The sequence below is a fragment of the Heptranchias perlo genome, chromosome 20 (assembly GCF_035084215.1).
Source record: "Heptranchias perlo isolate sHepPer1 chromosome 20, sHepPer1.hap1, whole genome shotgun sequence".
Classification (NCBI taxonomy): Eukaryota; Metazoa; Chordata; class Chondrichthyes; order Hexanchiformes; family Hexanchidae; genus Heptranchias; species Heptranchias perlo.
In genome coordinates this window covers 5089030-5109098 of record NC_090344.1, presented here as the reverse complement: position 1 = coordinate 5109098, position 20069 = coordinate 5089030, and the positions used below count along the sequence as shown (strand labels likewise).

Sequence of the window (20069 nt, the reverse complement as noted above, 5' to 3'; positions counted from 1 at the left end):
CGAAGAACAACCAGGTGCTCATTCTAATCCGACCTTCCAGTACCCGGTCTGTAGCAGCTCCAGGAACTTTTTTAAAGAGTTGAGGGTCCCTGCCTCTACCACCAATTCGAGTAGCGAATTCCATACACCCACCACCCTCTGGGTAAAAAAGATTTTCCTCGTGTCCCCTCTAATCCTTCCGCCAATCAACTTAAATCTCTGTCCTTTGGTTCTTGAACTCTCCGATCGGGGAACAGGGACTTCCTGTCTACTCGATCTCAGCCCCTCATAATTTTGTACACCTCAATCAAGTCTCCCCTCAGCCTCCTCTGCTCCAAGGAAAACAACACCAACCTATCCAATCTCTCCTCGTAGCTGCAATTTTCAAGCCCTGGCAACATTCTTGTAAATCTTCTCTGCACTCTCTCCAGAGCAATTACGTCCTTCCTGTAATGTGGTGACCAGAACTGCGCACAATACTCCAGCTGTGGCCTTACCAGCGTTTTATACAGTTCCATCATTACATCCCTGCTTTTGTATTCCATACCTCAGCTAATAACGGAGAGCATTCCATATGCCTTCTTCACAACCTTATCTACCTGTACTGCCACCTTCAGGGACCAGTGCACATGCACTCCAGGGTCTATCACTTCCTCCACCCCTCTCAATATATTCCTGTTTACTGCGTATTCCCTTTTACTGTTTGCCCTCCCGAAGTGCATTGCCTCACACTTCTCCGGGTTGAACTTCATTTGCCATTTTTCCGCTCATTCCACTAACCCATTGATATCTTCTTGGAGTCTGCAGCTATCCTCTTCACTATCAACTACACAGCCAATTTCTGCAATTTGCCAATCATGCACTCCTACATTCAAGTCCAAATCATTAATATATACCACAAACAGCAAGGGACCCAACACTGAGCCCTATGGCACACCACTGGAAGTGGATTTACATTCACAAAGTTATCCATCGACTTTTACCCTTTGTTTCATGTTACTGAGCCAATTTTGGATCCAATGCACCACATTTCCCTGTATCCCATGGGCTTTTACCTTTCTGACCAGTCTGCCATGTGGGACCTTGTCAAATGCCTTACTACAATCCATGTAGACAACATCCACTGCACTATCCTCATCAATCCTCCTTGTCACTTTATCAAAGAATTTAATCAGAATTGTAAGGCATGACCTTCCTTGAACAAATCCATGCTGACTATCGCTGATAAAACCATGCCTTTCCAAGTGACAGTTTATCCTATCTCTCAGTATTGATTCTAATAGTTTGCCCACCACCGAGGTAAGACTGACCGGCCTATAATTGTTCGACCTTTCCCTCGTACCCTTTTTAAACAATGGTCTTACGTTTGCAGTCTTCCAATTCTCCGGTACCTCCCCTGTATCTAATGAGGATTGGAAAATGATCATCCGCTATTTCCTCCCTGGCTTCCTTCAATAGTCTAGGAAACAATCCATCCGGCCATGATGACTTATCAACTTTCATGGATTGCAGTCCCTCTCGTACTTCCCCTCTCGTTATGTTTACCTTGTCTAATATTTCACACCTCTCCTCTTCAACCACTACCTCTGGATCATCCCTTTCCTTTGTGAATACGGAGACTAAATATTCATTTAAAACCCTACCCACATCCTCTGCTTCTACACACAAGTTACCCTTATCATCTGTGATAGGTCCCACCTTTTCCTTAGCTAGCCTCTTGTTCTTAATGTACTGATAAAACATCTTTGGGTTTTCTTTAATCTTACCAGCTAATATTTTTCATGCCCTCCCTTTGCTTTCCTTATTTCCTTTTTTACATCATCCCTGTACTTTCTATACTCCCCTAGGCTTTCGTGGCTTAGTTGGTTAAACCGCCTGTTTAGTAAACAGGCGATCCTGGGTTCAACTCCCAGCGGTGCCTTTATGTAATTTATTCTGAATGCACGTAGCATTCGTAATAAAATGGACGAGTTAACGGCACAAATAACTACGTATGGGTATGATCTTGTGGCCATTACAGAAACATGGCTGCAGGGTGACAACGACTGGGAATTAAATATGCCAGGGTATTTAACAATCAGGAAGGACAGGCAGGAAGGAAGGGGAGGTGGGGTGGCTATGTTAATAAAGGAAGGAATCACTGTAATACAGAGAAATGATATTGGGACAAAGCATCAAGATAATGAAACAGTTTGGGTGGAGATAAGGAATAATAAGGGAAAAAAAACATTATTGGGCGTAGTATATAGGCCTCCTAATAGTTGCAACTCTGCTGGAAGAAGTATTAATCAGGAGATAGTCGGGGCATGTAATAAGGGAACAGCCATAATTATGGGGGATTTTAATTATCATATTAACTGGACAAATCAAATTGGGCAGAGCAGCCTTGAGGACGAGTTCATTGAGTGCATCAGGGATGGATTTCTTGAGCAGTATGTAACTGATCCTACAAGGGGGCAGGCAACCTTGGACCTGGTCCTGTGTAATGAGTCAGGATTAATTAATAATGTCCTAGTTAAGGATCCCCTTGGAACGAGCGACCACAACATGGTTGAATTCCATATCCAATTAGAGGGTGAGAAGGTTGATTCTCAAACAAGCGTACTGAGCTTGAATAAAGGAGACTATGATGGTATGAGAGCGGAATTGATTAAAGTGGACTGGGAAAATAGATTAAAGGGTAAGACGGTACATGAGCAGTGGTGTTCATTTAGGGAGTTATTTTACAACTTTCAAAATAAATATATTCCACTGAGGAAAAAACGGTGTAAAAGAAATGACAGCCATCCGTGGCTAAGTAAAGAAATCAAGGATAGTATCCGACTAAAAACAAGGACATATAAGGTAGCCAAACTTAGTGGGAGGATAGAAGATTGGGAATTCTTCAAAAGACAGCAAAAAGTAACTAAAGGATTGATTAAGAAAGGGAAGTTAGATTATGAAAAGAAATTAGCAAAAAATATAAAAACAGATAGCAAGAGTTTCTACAGTTATATAAAAAGAAAAAGGGTGGCTAAGGCAAACATAGGTCCCTTAGAGGATGAGACCGGGAAATTAATGGTGGGAAACATGGAGATGGCAAAAATGCTGAACAAATATTTTGTTTCAGTCTTTACAGTAGAGGACACTAAGAATATCCCAACACTGGACAAACAGGGGACTCTCGGGGGGGAGGAGCTAAACACGATTAAAATCACTCAGGAGATGGTACTCAGTAAAATAATGGGACTCAAGGCGGATAAATCCCCTGGACCTGATGGCTTCCATCCTAGGGTCTTGAGGGAAGTGGCAGTAGGGATTGTGGATGCTTTGGTGATAGTTTTCCAAAATTCCCTGGACTCAGGAGAGGTCCCGGCAGATTGGAAAACTGCTAATGTAACACCGTTATTTAAAAAGGGTAGTAGGCAGAAGGCTGGAAATTATAGGCCAGTTAGCTTAACATCTGTGGTGGGTAAAATTTTGGAGTCTATTATTAAGGAGACAGTAACGGAACATTTAGATAAGCATAATTTAATAGGACAAAGTCAGCATGGCTTTATGAAGGGGAAGTCATGTCTGACAAATTTGCTTGAGTTCTTCGAGGATATAACGTATAGGGTGGATAAAGGGGAACCAGTGGACATAGTGTATTTAGACTTCCAGAAGGCATTCGACAAGGTGCCACATAAAAGATTATTACTTAAGATAAAAAATCACGGGATTGGGGGTAATATTCTGGCATGGGTGGAGGATTGGTTATCGAACAGGAAGCAGAGAGTTGGGATAAATGGTTCATTTTCGGACTGGCAACCAGTAACCAGTGGTGTTCCACAGGGGTCGGTGCTGGGTCCCCAACTCTTTACAATCTATATTAACGATTTGGAGGAGGGGACCGAGTGCAACATATCAAAATTTGCAGATGATACAAAGATGGGAGGGAAAGTAGAGAGTGAGGAGGACATAAAAAACCTGCAAGGGGATATAGACAGACTGGGTGAGTGGGCGGAGATTTGGCAGATGCAATATAATATTGGAAAATGTGAGGTTATGCACTTTGGCAGGAAAAATCAGAGAGCAAGTTATTTTCTTAATGGCGAGAGACTGGAAAGTACTGCAGTACAAAGGGATCTGGGGGTCCTAGTGCAAGAAAATCAAAAAGTTGGTATGCAGGTGCAGCAGGTGATCAAGAAAGCCAACGGAATGTTGGCTTTTATTGCTAGGGGGATAGAATATAAAAACAAGGAGGTATTGCTGCAGTTATATAAGGTATTGGTGAGACCGCACCTGGAATACTGCATACAGTTTTGGTCTCCATACTTAAGAAAAGACATACTTGCTCTCGAGGCAGTACAAAGAAGGTTCACTCGGTTAATCCCGGGGATGAGGGGGCGGACATATGAGGAGAGGTTGAGTAGATTGGGACTCTACTCATTGGAGTTCAGAAGAATGAGAGGCGATCTTATTGAAACATATAAGATTGTGAAGGGTCTTGATCGGGTGGATGCAGTAAGGATGTTCCCAAAGATGGGTGAAACTAGAACTAGGGGGCATAATCTTAGAATAAGGGGCCACTCTTTCAAAACTGAGATGAGGAGAAACTTCTTCACTCAGAGGGTAGTGGGTCTGTGGAATTTGCTGCCCCAGGAAGCTGTGGAAGCTACATCATTAGATAAATTTAAAACAGAAATAGACAGTTTCCTAGAAGTAAAGGGAATTAGGGGTTATGGGGAGCGGGCAGGAAATTGGACATGAAGCTGAGTTCGGATCGGTCAATGCCCTGTGGGTGGCGGAGAGGGCCCAGGGGCTATGTGGCCGGGTCCTGCTCCGACTTCTTGTGTTCTTTAGATTTGTGGTTGGGATCAGATCAGCCATGATCTTATTGAATGGCGGAGCAGGCTCGAGGGGCCGATTGGCCTACTCCTGCTCCAATTGCTTATGTTCTTATGTTCTTTCTGCAGTATTTAGTTTTCTGTGACAGTCATAAGCTTTCTTTTTCTGCTTTATCTTGCCCCGAATACTTCAAGACAACCAGGGGGCTCTAAATTTGGCAGTGTCACCCTTTTTCTTTGAGGGGACGTGTCTGCATTGTACCCGTTAAATTCCACTTTTTAGAGCCTCCCACTGGCTTGCAACTGATTTCTCCTCAAGCAGTTGTGTCCAGCCCACTTCTGCCAAATCACCTCTTAGTGCTGTAAAATTTGCCTTACCCCAATTTAAAATGTTTACTCCTGATTTAACTCTGTCCTTTTCCATAATAATGCTAAAACTAACTGAATTGTGGTCACTATCCCCAATATAGTCACCCACTGTCACTTCACCCACTTGCCCATCTTCATTTCCAAGGACTAAATCTAGAATTGCATCCCCTTTTGTTGGGCTTGTCACGTACTGGCTAATAAGTTCTCCTGGACACCGATCAAGAATTTTGCGCCCTCTGTGCCCCTCACACTGTTTGAATCCCAGTTGATGTTAAGATAGTTGAAGTCCCCTACTATTATCGCCCTCTTATTTTTGCACTCAGAAATTTGCCTACTTATTTGTTCTTCTATCTCTCTTTCACTATTCAGGGGTCTATAGTACACTCCTAGTAGTGTGACTGCCCCATTTTTATTTCTTAGCTCAACCCATATGGCCTCGATTAATGATCCATTTAGCATATCATCCCTCCTCACAACTGTAATTGATTCTTTAACCAATAATGCTACCACCCTCCATTTTATCACCCACTCTATCCTGCCTGAAAACTCTATATCCAGGGATACAGAGCTGCCAATTATCCCCCTCTTTAACCCAGGTTTCCATTATAGCAACGGTATCATGCTGCCATGTGTCTATCTATGCCCTCAGCTCATAGAACCATAGAAACATAGAAAAAATACAGCACAGAAGGGGGTCATTCGGCCCATTGTGTCCGCGCCGGCTCGAAGAACAACGAGGTGCCCATTCTAATCCCACCTTCCAGCACCCAGTCCGTAGCCCTGCAGCTTACAGCACTTTAGGTGCAGGTCCAGTTACTTTTTAAATGAGTTGAGGGTCCCTGCCTCCACCACCAATTCAAGCAGCGAATTCCATACACCCACCATCCTCTGGGTAAAAAAGGTTTTCCTCATGTTCCCTCTAATCCTTCCGCCAATCAGCTTAAATCGATGTCCTCCAGTTCTTGATCTCTCCGCTAGGGGAAACAGGTATTTCCTGTCTACTCTATCTCGGCCTCTCATAATTTTGTACACGATTTATATCACCCCATCTGCTTTGTCTGTAATACTCCTTGCATTGACGTATATACCCTTTAACCCCATCAAATTCCTGTGCTGAACACTATTTAACCTTTGCTTCTTTTGCCTTTCTGAGTCGCTAACTCCGTCACTAACTGCTTTTCTACTTACCGTTTCCTGTTCTGAATTTGTCCTATCTTTACCTGCCCTTTGGTTCCCATCCCGCTGCGATACTAGTTTAAACCCTCCCCAACAGAACTAGCAAATGCCCCCTCGAGGATATTGGTCCCGGTTCTGCTTTGGTGCAACCCGTCTCAGAAGGTGGGATGAATTAGTGAATCCCTTCCCACAGGGAGCAGGTGAACAGTCTCTCCCCAGCGTGAGTGTGTTGGTGTTTCAGCAGATCATTTGTGCTTTTAAAGCTCTCTCACTGTGAAAACATTTAAAGGTCTCTCCCCAGTGTGAACTCGCTGGTGTGACAAAAGGTGGGATGACCGAGTAAATCTCTTCTGACACATGGAGTAGGTGAACGGCCTCTCCCCAGTGTGAGTGCGTTGGTGTCTCAGCAGTTCGTTTCTGCTTTTAAATCTCTTCTCACAGTCAGAACATTTAAACGGTCTCTCATCAGAGTGAACTCGCTGGCGTGACAGAAGGTGGGATGATCGAGTGAATCTTTTCTTACACACGGAGCAGGTGAACAGCCTCTCCCCAGTGTGAGTGGGTTAGTGTGTCAGCAGATTCCTTTTACGTTTAAACCTCTTCCCAAAGTCGGAACATTTAAAAGGTCTCATCAGTGTGAACTCGCTGGTGTGTCAGCAGGTGGGATGACCGAGTGAATCCCTTAATACACACGGAGCAGATGAACGGCCTCTCCCCAGTGTGAGTGCGTTGATGTTCCAACAATTCGTTTGTGCTTTTAAATCTCTTCTCAGAGTCAGAATATTTAAAAGGTCTCTGACCAGAGTGAACTCTCTGGTGCGTCAGAAGGTGGGATGAACAAGTGAATCCCTTCCAATACACGGAGCAGGTAAATGGCCTCTCCCCAGTGTGAGTGCGTTGGTGTGTCAGCAGTTTGTTTGTGCTTTTAAAGCTGTTTCCACAGTCAGAGCATTTGAAAGGTCTCTCATCAGATTAAACTCGCTGGTTTGTCAACAGGGTGGATGACTGAGTGAATCTCTTCCCACACACGGCGTAGATGAACGGCCTCTCCCCGGTGTGGGTGCGTTGGTGTTCCAGCAAATTACATTTGCTTTTGAACCTCTTCTCACAGTCAGAACATTTGAAAGGTCCATTATCAGAATGAACTCGCTGGTGTCTCAGCAGGTTGGATGACCAAATGAATAACTTCTCACACACAGAGCAGGAGAATGGTCTCTCCCCAGTGTGAGTGCGCTGGTGTATCAGGAAGTCGTATGACTGAGTGAATCCCTTCCCACACACGGAGCAGGTGAATGGCCTCTCCCCGGTGTGAATGCGTCGATGAATTTCCAGCTGTGACGGGTAATTGAATCCCTTCCCACAGTCCCCACATTTCCACGGTTTCTCCATGGTCCGGGTGTCCTTAGTCCAACCTGGAGAGACACATCAGTTGAAGCCTCGTCCACACACAGAACACGTGTACGGTTTCTCCCCGCTGTGAATGGTGCGGTGATTTTTCAGGCTGTGTAACTGGTTAAAGCTCTTTCCACAGTCAGTGCACTGGAACACTCTCACTCGGGTGTGTGTGTCTCGGTGCTTTTCCACTCACACTGATGTTTGAAATCTTCTCCCACAGACAGAACAGACAAACATTTCTCCTTCCACATTCAAAGGCCGATGATATTCAAGTCCTGATGAATCAAATGACTCTTGTCAGATCTTGACGTGATCTTTGGTTTGAGTTTCCTGTCTGCAAATCCTCCCCTTCTCATACCCTGTAAAAGGTGTTTATAAAAGTCATCACTGTAAATACAGGATAGAAATTCAGAACAGACAATTCTAGATGCTATGGAACATTCTTTCCTCTCTTGTTCCCCAAAGCTGTAAATCCCCGCCCCACACACTCTCCCTCCTCCCTGTGCTGAAATCCAAACACATCGCATCATCTTTCAGTGGTCCTAAACCATGAGTGAATGAGAGAGTGAATGTGAGAAAATGATTGTGAGAGATTGAATCTGAGTGAGTGAAAGTGAGAGAGTGTGAAACTGAGAGAGTGTGAAACTGAGAAAGTGAATGTGAGAGATTGTGAATGTGAGAGATTGTGAATGTGAGAGATTGTGAATGTGAGAGATTGTGAATGTGAGAGAGTGTGAATGTGAGAGTGCATGAGAGAGTGAATGTGAGGGAATAATTGTGAGAGAGATTAAATGTGAGAGTGCGTGAGAGAGTGAATGTGAGAGAATGAATGTGAGAGAGTGAATGTGAGAGAATGATTGTGAGAGATTGAAAGTGAGAGTGAAAGTGAGAGAGTGAATGTGAGAGAGTGAATGTGAGAGATTGAAAGTGAGAGAGTGAATGTGAGAGATTGAATGTGAGAGAGTGAATGTGAGAGAGTGAATGTGAGAGAGTGAATGTGAGAGAATGATTGTGAGAGATTGAAAGTGAGAGTGAAAGTGAGAGGGTGAATGTGAGAGGGTGAATGTGAGAGAGTGAATGTGAGAGAGTGAATGTGAGAGAGAGTGAATGTGAGAGAGTGAATGTGAGAGAGTGAATGTGAGAGAGAGTGAATGTGAGAGAGAGTGAATGTGAGAGGGTGAATGTGAGAGAGTGTGAATGTGAGAGAGTGAATGTGAGAGAGTGAATGTGAGAGAGTGAATGTGAGAGAGTGAATGTGAGAGAGTGAATGTGAGAGGGCGAATGTGAGAGAGCGAATGTGAGAGAGTGAACGTGAGAGAGTGTGAATGTGAGAGAGTGAATGTGAGAGAGTGTGAATGTGAGAGAGTGAACGTGAGAGAGTGTGAATGTGAGAGAGTGAATGTGAGAGAGTGAATGTGAGAGAGTGAATGTGAGAGAGTGAATGTGAGAGGGCGAATGTGAGAGGGCGAATGTGAGAGGGCGAATGTGAGAGAGTGAATGTGAGAGGGCGAATGTGAGAGAGCGAATGTGAGAGGGCGAATGTGAGAGAGTGAATGTGAGAGGGCGAATGTGAGAGGGCGAATGTGAGAGGGCGAATGTGAGAGGGCGAATGTGAGAGGGTGAATGTGAGAGAGTGAATGTGAGAGAGTGAATGTGAGTACAGCAGTGGGCTCGGTGTGGAGAATGAAGTGGGGCAGGTGGAGCATGTTTCAGTGGGGCAGCAGTGATCATAATCTCATTAGGTCTAGAATAGTTATGGAAAAGGACAAGGAACAAACAAATGTGAAAATGGGTTAATTCCAGTGAGTTAAAAAGGGATCTTGTCCAGGTGGATTGGAATCAAAAATTGGCAACAAAACAGTAATTGAACAATGGGAGGCCTTGAAGGAGGAGTTGGTTCAGGTTCAGAGCAGACAGATCCCCACGGGGGAGAAAGGAAGGGTATCCAAAGCTGGAGCTCCTTGGATGGCTAAAGAGATAGAGATTAAAATGAAACAGAAAAAGGAGGCTTGTGATGAATGTAAGATTCATAATACAGTAGTGAACCAGGCTGAACAAAGAAAGTACAGAGGAGATCTAAAAAAGGGAATAAGAGGTGCAAAGAGAGAGTATGAGAATAGATTGGTGGTTAACATAAAAGGGAATCCAAAAGTCTTTTATAAACATACAAATAGTAAAAGGGGAGTCAGAGGAAGGGTGGGGTCGATTAGGGACAAAAAAGGAGATCTTCTTGTGGAGGCAGAGGGCATGGCTGAGGCTCTAAATGAGTACTTTACATCTGTCTTCACCAGAGAAGAGGATTCTGCCATTGTACAGTAAAGGAGGAGGTCGTCGTGATATTGGAGATGATTAAAAATAGATAAAGAGGAGGTACTTAAAAGATTGGCAGTGCTCAAAGTAAAAAAGTCTTTCGGTCCAGATGGGATGCCTCCTGGATTACTGAGGGAAGTAAGGGTGTAGATAGCGGAGGCTCTGACCACAATCTTCCAATCCTTCTTGGTATGGGAGTGGTGTCTGAGGACTGGAGGATTGCAAGTGTTACACTCCTGTTCAAAAATGTGGGAGAGGGATAAACCCGGCAATTACAGGCCAATCAGCCTAACGTCGGTGGTGGGAAACTTCTAGAGACCAGAATCCGGGACAAAATTAATTCTCACTTGGAAGAACGTGGGTTAATAAATGACAGTCAATATAGATTTGTTAAAAGTAAAATCATGTCTGACGAATTTGACTGAGTTCTTCAATGAAATAACGGAGAGGGTTGATGAGGGTAGTGACTCGATGTTGTGTACACGGACATTTAAAAGGCGTTTGCTAAAGTACCACCGAATGGACCTGTTGGTAAAATTGAAGCCGATGGCAGCATGGATACAAAATTTGCAGAATGTAGAGATCAGTGGTGAACCATTGTTTCACAGACTGGAAGGTAGTGTACAGTGATGATCCGCAGGGGTTGGTATTAGGACCATGACTCTTTTTGAGATATATTAATGACTTAGACGTGTAACCAGTGGGGTGCCACAAGGATGTATCCAAGTTTGCTGACGATACAAAGCTAGGTGGGAAAATAAGCTGTGAGGAGAATACAAAGAGTCAGCAAAGGGATATAGACAGGTTAAGTGAGTGGGCAAGAAGGTTGTAGATAGAGTATTATGTGGGGAAATGTGAGGTTATTCACTTTGGTAGGAAAAACAGAAAAACAGAATACTTTTTAAATGGTGAGAAAGTATGAAATGTTGGCGTTGAGAGAGATTTGGGTGTCCTCGTACAAGAAACACTGAAAGTTAACTTGCAGGTCCAGCGAGCAATCAGGAAGGCAAATGGAATGTTGGAATTTATTGCAAGGGGGTTGGAGTAGCTCCCTGACCGATCACCATTTGCCCTTTATTTACAGACGATCCCTGACTGATCACCATTTGTGCTTCATTTACAGACTCTCCCTGACCCATCACTGAAAAATAAGAAGGGAGAGATCACTTTGATAGGATTGTACTACAGACCCCCAAATAGTCAACGGGAAATTGAGGAGCAAATATGTAAGGAGATTACAGACAGCTGCAAGAAAAATAGGGTGGTAATAGTAGGGGACTTTAACTTTCCCAACATTGACTGGGACAGCCATAGCATTAGGGGCTTGGATGGAGAGAAATTTGTTGAGTGTATTCAGGAGGAATTTCTCATTCAGTATGTGGATGGCCCGACTAGAGAGGGGGCAAAACTTGACCTCCTCTTGGGAAATAAGGAAGGGCAGGTGACAGAAGTGTTAGTGAGGGATCACTTTGGGACCAGTGATCATAATTCTATTAGTTTTAAGATAGCTATGGAGAATGATAGGTCTGGCCCAAAAGTTAAAATTCTAAATTGAGGAAAGGCCAATTTTGATGGTATTAGACAGGAACTTTCAGAAGTTGATTGGGAGAGTCTGTTGGCAGGCAAAGGGACGTCTGGTAAGTGGGAGGCTTTCAAAAGTATGTTAACCAGGGTTCAGGGTAAGCACATTCCTTATAAAGTGAAGGGCAAGGCCGGTAGAAGCAGGGAACCTTGGATGACTCGGGAGATTGTGGCCCTAGTCAGAAAGAAGAAGGAGGCATATGACATGCATCGGCAGCTGGGATCAAGTGGATCCCTTGAAGATTATAGAGATTGCCGGAGTAGAGTTAAAAGAGAATTCAGGAGGGCAAAAAGGGGACATGAGATTGCTTTGGCAGATAAGGCAAAGGAGAATCCAAAGAGCTTCTACAAATACATAAAGGGCAAAAGAGTAACTAGGGAGAGAGTAGGGCCTCTTAAGGATCAACAAGGTCATCCATGTGCGGAACCACAAGAGATGGGTGAGATCCTAAATGAATATTTCACATCGGTATTTACGGTTGAGAAAGGCATGGATGTTAGGGAACTTGGGGAAATAAATAGTGATGTCTTGAGGAGTGTACATATTACAGAGAGGGAGGTGCTGGAAGTCTTAACGCGCATCAAGGTAGATAAATCTCCGTGACCTGATGAAATTTATCCCAGGACGTTATGGGAGGTTAGGGAGGAAATTGCGGGTCCCCTAGCAGAGATATTTGAATCATCGACAGCTACAAGTGAGGTGCCTGAAGATTGGAGGTTAGCAAATGTTGTGCCTTTGTTTAAGAAGGGCGGCAGGGAAAAGCCTGGGAACGACAGACCGGTGAGCCTGACATCTGTAGTGGGTAAGTTGTTCGAGGGTATTCTGAGAGACAGGATCTACAGGCATTTGGAGAGGCAGGGACTGATTAGGAACAGTCAGCATGGTTTTGTGAGAGGAAAATCACGTCTCATGAATTTGATTGAGTTTTTTGAAGGGGTAACCAAGAAGATAGATGAGGGCTGTGCAGTAGTACCCAATTGGATACAAAATTGGATTGACGACAGAAGACAGAGGGTGGTTGGAGAGGGTTGTTTTTCAAACTGGAGGCCTGTCACCAGCATTGTGCCTCAGGGATCGGTGCTGGGTCCGCTGTTATTTGTCATTTATATTAATGATTTGGATGAGAATTTAGGAGGCATGGTTAGTAAGTTTGCAGATGACACCAAGATTGGTGGCATTGTGGACAGTGAAGAAGGATTGCAACGGGATCTTGATAAATTGGGCCAGTGGGCCGATGAATGGCAGATGGAGTTTAATTTAGATAAATGTGAGGTGATGCATTTTGGTAGATCGAATCGGGCCAGGACCTACTCCGTTAATGGTAGGGCGTTGGGGAGAGTTATCGAACAAAGAGATCTAGGAGTACAGGTTCATAGCTCCTTGAAAGTCGAGTCACAGGTGGATAGGGTGGTGAAGAAGGCATTCAGCATGCTTGGTTTCATTGGTCAGAACATTGAATACAGGAGATGGGATGTCTTGTTGAAGTTGTACAAGACATTAGTAAGGCCACACTTGGAATACTGTGTACAGTTCTGGTCACCCTATTATAGAAAGGATATTATTAAACTAGAAAGAGTGCAGAAAAGATTTACTAGGATGCTACCGGGACTTGATGGTTTGACTTTTCGGGAGAGGTTGGATAGACTGAGACTTTTTTCCCTGGAGAGTAGGAGGTTTCGGGGTGATCTTATAGAAGTCTATAAAATAATGAGGGGCATAGATAAGATAGATAGTCAAATTCTTTTCCCAAAGGTAGGGGAGTCTATAACGAGGGGGCATAGATTTAAGGTGAGAGGGGAGAGATACAAAAGGGTCCAGAGGGGCAATTTTTTTCACTCAAAGGGTGGTGAGTGTCTGGAACGAGCTGCCAGAGGCAGTAGTAGAGGCGGGTACAATTTTGTCTTTTAAAAAGCATTTGGACAGTTACATGGGTAAGATGGGTATAGAGGGATATGGGCCAAGTGCAGGCAATTGGGACCAGCTTAGTGGTATAAACTGGGCGACATGGACATGTTGGGCCGAAGGGCCTGTTTCCATGTTGTAAACTTCTATGATTCTATGATTCCATGACCATTTATCCTTCATTTACAGATGCTCCCAGACGGATCACAATTTTTCCTTCATTCAAATATGCTCCCGGACTGATCACATTTCTCATTCATTTACACACACTCCATGACTGATCACCAGTTCTCTTCAGTTACAGACGCTCCCTGACCGATCACCATTTCTCCTTCATTTACACACACTCCCTGACCGATCACCATTTCTCCTTCATCTGCAGACGCTCCCTGACCGATCACCATTTCCCCTTCATTTACAGACGCTCCCTGACCGATCACCATTTCCCCTTCATTAACAGACGCTCCCTGACCGATCACCATTTCCCCTTCATTAACAGACGCTTCCTGACCGATCACCATTTCTCCTTCATTTACACACGCTCCCTGACCGATCACCATTTCTCCTTCATTTACACACGCTCCCTGACCGATCACCATTTCTCCTTCATTTACACACACTCCCTGACCGATCACCATTTCTCCTTCATCTGCAGACGCTCCCTGACCGATCCCCATTTCCCCTTCATTTACAGACGCTCCCTGACCGATCACCATTTCCCCCTTCATTTACAGACGCTCCCTGACCGATCACCATTTCTCCTTCATTTACACACGCTCCCTGACCGATCACCATTTCTCCTTCATTTACACACACTCCCTGACCGATCACCATTTCTCCTTCATCTGCAGACGTTCCCTGACCGATCACCATTTCTCCTTCATTTACACACGCTCCCTGACCGATCACCATTTCTCCTTCATTTACACACACTCCCTGACCGATCACCATTTCTCCTTCATCTGCAGACGCTCCCTGACCGATCACCATTTCCCCTTTATTTGCAGACGCTCCCTGACCGATCAGCACTTCTCCTTCATTTACACACGCTCCCTGACCGATCACCATTTCTCCTTCATTTACACACACTCCCTGACCGATCACCATTTCTCCTTCATCTGCAGACGCTCCCTGACCGATCACCATTTCCCCTTCATTGACAGACGCTCCCTGACCGATCACCATTTCTCCTTCATTAACAGACGCTCCATGTCCACAGATCCCAGAAGGTAGTAGAACAGGTAGATAAGGTGGTTGTGAAGTCACAAAGGATACTCTCCTTTATTTGCGAGGCATAGAATAAAAGAGCAGGGGGGTTATGGAAGAAATGTATGAAACAATAGTTAGGCCACAGCCAGAATACTGCGTACAGTTGTGGTCACACATTACAGGATAGGTGTGATTGCACTCGAGAGGGTACAGAGGACATTTACGACAACGTTGCCGGAACTGGAGAATTTTAACGATGAGGATAGATTGGATAGGCTGGGGTTGTTTGCTTTGGAACTGATGAGGCTTTTGGGAGATTTAATTAAGGTGTATAAAATTATGACGGGCCTAGATAGAGTGGATAGCAAGAACCTATTTCCCTTAGCAGGGAGGTCAATTATCAGGGTACACAGATCTAAGATAATTGGTCGAAGGATTCGAGGGGAGCGGAAGATTTAATTCCCAGCCAGTGAGCGGTGGGTGTCGGGAATTCACTGCCAGAAAGGGTGGGAGAGGAGAAAACCCTCATCGCATTGAAAAATAAAAACTTCAACATGCACGTGAAGATCCGTAACATCCAAGATTAGGGACCAAACGCTGGAAAGTGAGATGAGGCTCGGTACCGATTTTTCGGTAAGCACAGGCAAGATGTGCAGAATGGCATCCTTCAGTGGCCTAACTTTCTATGATTCGATGATATGATTGCCGTCTGTCTCGGCATCGCGATAATATACACTCTACCATAAGTATACTTTAATCAAATTGGTGCTTTGTTTCACTGTGAGAGCGAAGAGACATAAGTGTGTAGACATTGGCTGCTGCAACTCGGTTGCACCTTTACTTTTCCTACCGTCTCAGTCCTCTTCTCCAGCCTTCTCTGCTGGTGTTGCAGGTTAGATCAGCCTTCGCCGTTCAAGGAAGCCTGAGAAGTCCATCAAGGGACACACAGAGAGACATGAGACAGAGACAGGGAAAGATAGAGATATGCATGCAAATCAAATAAAGAGTATGAATGTCAGGTTTTGCAAACTAGAAGAATTTAAGTTACAAATTGGGAGAGATTCCTTCTCGGGTCTTGAAATCTTAGAAGAGAAGATTGGACGCCCGATTAAAAGCACCGGCCACGTTGAAGCATCTGGGAGAGAGGTAAATGTGGTCAATTAATTCCATTTAATATATTTGAGCATTGAAGAGATCTTTGAAGAGGAGCGCTTCGAGCAGAATTCAAACCTCGGCAGGAAAACCACATAGGGGTTTTGAGACCACCGCTTCAACCACTCGGCCATCCCAGCTGTAAACGGCATGTTCGTTCAAACAGGATTCCATTCAGAAACATGCAATTTCAGCACAAGTTAGCATTGGTGGTTCAGGGGTAGAATTCTCGCCTGCCACGCGGGAGACCCGGGGTCGATTCCCGGCCAATGCACGATTATTTTGCATTCTGCACCAAGGAGGAACTTCGGAACAGGATTGTGGTTTTTGGTCCTTCCAGCCTGTTCCGCAACTCAATGAGATCATGGCTGAGTTGTGACCTAAGTCCCTGTCCCCGCCTTCGTCCCATAGTTCTCAATACCTTTGGTAAACAAAAATCTCTCAATCACGGGTTTGAAATTAACAATTGAGCTTACATCAACTGCCGTTTGTGGAAGAGACTTCCACACTTCTACCTCCCTTTGCTTGTGGAAGTGTGTCCTAACTTCACTCCCGAAAGTCCTGACTCTAATGTTTAGGCTATGCCTCCAAGTCCAAGACACCCCAACGAGCGGAAATAGTTTCTTTGTAACTACCCCATCAGTTCCTCTTAATATCTTGATAATTTCGATCATATCAGCCTTTAATCTACTAAATTGCAAGTTTGTGTAATCTCTCCTCGTAATGTAACCCTTAGAGTCCAGGTATCATTCCAGTAAATCTACACTGCACTCCCTCCAAGGACGGTGTATCCTTCCTAAGGTGCGGTGCCCAGAACTGAACACAGCACTCCAGGTGTGGTCCAACCAGAGCTTTGTGTTGATGTTGCATAATGTCTATTCCCTTGTATTCTCATCCTCTAAATATACAGGCCACCATTCTATTAGCCTTTTTGATTATTTCCTGTACCTGCCCATGACATGTTATTGATCTATGTACATGGACACCTAAGTTCCTGTGGAACTTCACAGTTTCGAATTATTCACCTTTTGTAAAGTATTCTGATCTATCATTGTGAAGTCCAAAGTGGATGACCTCACACTTGCCAAAATTGAAATCCATTTGCCACGGTTTTGGCCATTCATTTATTATATTAATGTCTCTCTGGAATGTTATGCTTTCATCTGCACTGCTCACAACGCTGCCCATTTTAGAGCCATCCACAAACTTCGATATGTCGTTCTCGAACCCGTCATCTAATATTAATGAGAACGCCTGAACTGGGGGAATTCACATTCAGCATCAATCTCTTCATCATCCAGAGACATTTTATTTACTTTACATGTGTTGCGCCTTGGGAAACTCAGCACTCTGTCTTCTGGAGCTCAAACATGCAATTCAATCCTACCAACAGCAATACTGAGAAGATGTCAGAAGCCAATTGGTATCTTTTCACTCAAAGTTGTGGAATAGCAAGGCTCATCCGGGATTTGAACGCGGAACTTCTCGGACTTTAATTAACTAAAGCCCCAAAGCGAGAATCATGCATTTGGATCAACCAGGCGCTGTTACTTGCTTTGTGCAGCCAGTGACAAGTTTCGTTGTCTTCCAAAGCCGATCGGCCATCCTTTCAGACCTCTTCTGTGCATCCAATCTCGTTTTCCATTCCGGTGTGCACTAATATCAAGCTGTACACTAACTATTTCCTGTCGCCAATATTACTTTCCCTTTGCTAAATTGGTTTCGTCTGTGCGACGTTTATTATCAAGCAAGACGTTTCAGAATTAGTTGCTCTGAAACTACATTGCTTTGGAGGACACTGAGAGGTATCGATGAAAAGAGGGATGTTGGAGTGCATGTCCACAGATTCCTGAAGGGAAGAGGACACGTAGTTAAAGTGGTTAAAAAGGCATACAGGATACTCTCCTTTATTAGCTGACGCATAGAATGTAAGAGCATGGAGGTTATGGTAGAAATTTATAAAACAATGGTTCAGCCTCAGCAAGAAAGCAACATATAGTTGTGGTCACCACATTACAGGAAAGATGTGATTGCACTAAAGATGGTGCAGAGGAGATTTACGACACTGTTGCCAGAACATGATAATTTTAGCTATGAGATTAGATTGGATAGGATGAGGTTGTTTGCTTTGGAGATGAGGAGGCTGTTGGCAGATTTTATTGAGGTTTATAAAATTATGACGGGCCGAGATTGAGTGGATAGCAAGGACCTATTTCCCTTAGCAGGGAGGTCAATAATCAGGGTACATAGATCTAAGGTAATTGGTAGAAGGATTAGAGGGGAGCGGAAGATTTTTTTCCCACCCAGTGGACGGTGGGGGTCGGGAAATTACTGCCCGAAAGGGTGGGAGATGCAGAAACCTTCATCGCATTGAAAAAATAAAAACTTCAATCTGCATGTTAAGATCCGTTACTAAAAGTATTAGGTATCAAACGCTGGATAGTGAGATAAGGCTCAGTATCGATTTTTTCGGCTGGCACAAGCACGATGTGCAGAATGGTTTCCTTCTGTGGCCTAACTTTCTAGGATTCGATGATATGATTGCCGTCTGTCTCGGCATCGTGATAACATACACTCTCCCATAAGTATACTTTAATCAAGTTGGTGCTTTGTTTCACTGTGAGAGCAGAGACATAAGTGTGTAATCATTTGTTACAGCAGCTGGGTTGCACCTTTATTTTCCTACCGTCTCAGCCCATTTTTTTCCCCTCCTCTGCTGGTGTTGCAGGTTCGGTCAGCCTTTGCCGTTCAAGGAAGCCTGAGAAGTCCATCAGGGGTCACACAGAGAGACAAGAGACAGAGACAGGGAAAGATAGAGAGATGCATGCAAAGAAAATAAAGAGTATAAATGTCAGGTTTTGAAAACTAGCGGAATTTAAGTTACAGATTGGGAAATATTGCTTCTCGGTCTTGAAATCTTGGAAGAGAAGATTGGACGCCCAATTAAAAGTACCGGCCACGTTGAAGTATCTCTCATGCTGGGACAGAGGTAAATGCGGTCAATTAATTCCAATTTATGTATTTGAGCATTGAAGAGATCTTTAAACCGGAGCACTGCGAGCCGAATTCAAACCAAGGCAGGAAAACTCCATTGGGGTTTTGAGACAACAGCTTTAACCACTCGTCCATCGCAGCTGGAAACGGCATGTTAGTTCAGACAGGATTCCATTTAGAAACATGCAAATTCTACACAAGCCAGCATTGGTGGTTCAGGGGTAGAATTCTCGCCTGCCACGCGGGAGACCCGGGTTCGATTCCCGGCCAATGCATGATCGTTTTGCATTCTGCACCAAGGAGGAACTTCGGAACAGGAGTTTGGTATTTGATCCTTCCAGCCTGTCCCGTTGCTCAATGAGTTGTAACCGAACTCCCTGTCCCCGCTTTCCTCCCATATCTCGAAATACCTTTGGTTAACAAAAATCTATAAATCCGGGTTTGAAATTAACAATTGAGCTCGCATCAACTGCCGTTTGTGGAAGAGATTTCCACACTTCTACCTCCCTTTGCTTGTAGAAGTGTGTCCTAACTTCACTCCTGAAAGTCCTGACTCGGATGTTTCGGCTCTGCCCCCAAGTCCTCGACACCCCAACGAGCGGAAATAGTTTCTTTGTAACTACCCCATCAGTTCCTAATAATATCTTGATAATTTCGATCACATCAGCCTTTAATCTACTAAATTGCAGGGAATACAACCATAGTTTGTGTAATCTCTCCTCGTAATTTAACGCATCGGGCCCAGGCATCATTCTAGTAAATCTACACTGCACTCCCTCCAAGGACAGAATATCCTTCCTCAGGTGCGGTGCCCAGAACTGAACACAGTACTCCAGGTGTGGTCCAACCAGAGCTTTTTGTAGCTGTAGAATAATGTCTATTCCCTTGTATTCTCGTCCTCTAAATATATAGGCCACCATTCCATTATCCTTTTTGATTATTTCCTGTACCTGTCCATGACATGTTATTGATCTATGTACAGGGAAAACCTAAGTTCCTTTGGAACTCCACAGTTTCGAATTTTTCACCTTTTGTAAAGTATTCTGATCTATCTTTGTGAAGTCCAAAGTGGATGACCTCACACTTGCCAAAATTGAAATCCATTTGCCACGGTTTTGTCCATTCATTTATTATATTAATGTCTCTCTGGAATGTTATGCTTTCATCTACACTGCTTACATCGCTTCCCATTT

The 20069-nt window shown here is 44.2% G+C and overlaps 2 non-coding genes across 2 annotated transcripts; both read left to right on the top strand.

Moving 5' to 3' along the window:
* The first annotated feature begins 16085 nt into the window (after positions 1–16085).
* On the top strand, positions 16086–16156 carry trnag-gcc (transfer RNA glycine (anticodon GCC)). The gene has a single exon. It is a non-coding gene; the product is annotated as a tRNA-Gly (tRNA).
* Positions 16157–19080: 2924 nt separating this feature from the next.
* On the top strand, positions 19081–19151 carry trnag-gcc (transfer RNA glycine (anticodon GCC)). The gene has a single exon. It is a non-coding gene; the product is annotated as a tRNA-Gly (tRNA).
* Positions 19152–20069: the final 918 nt, after the last annotated feature.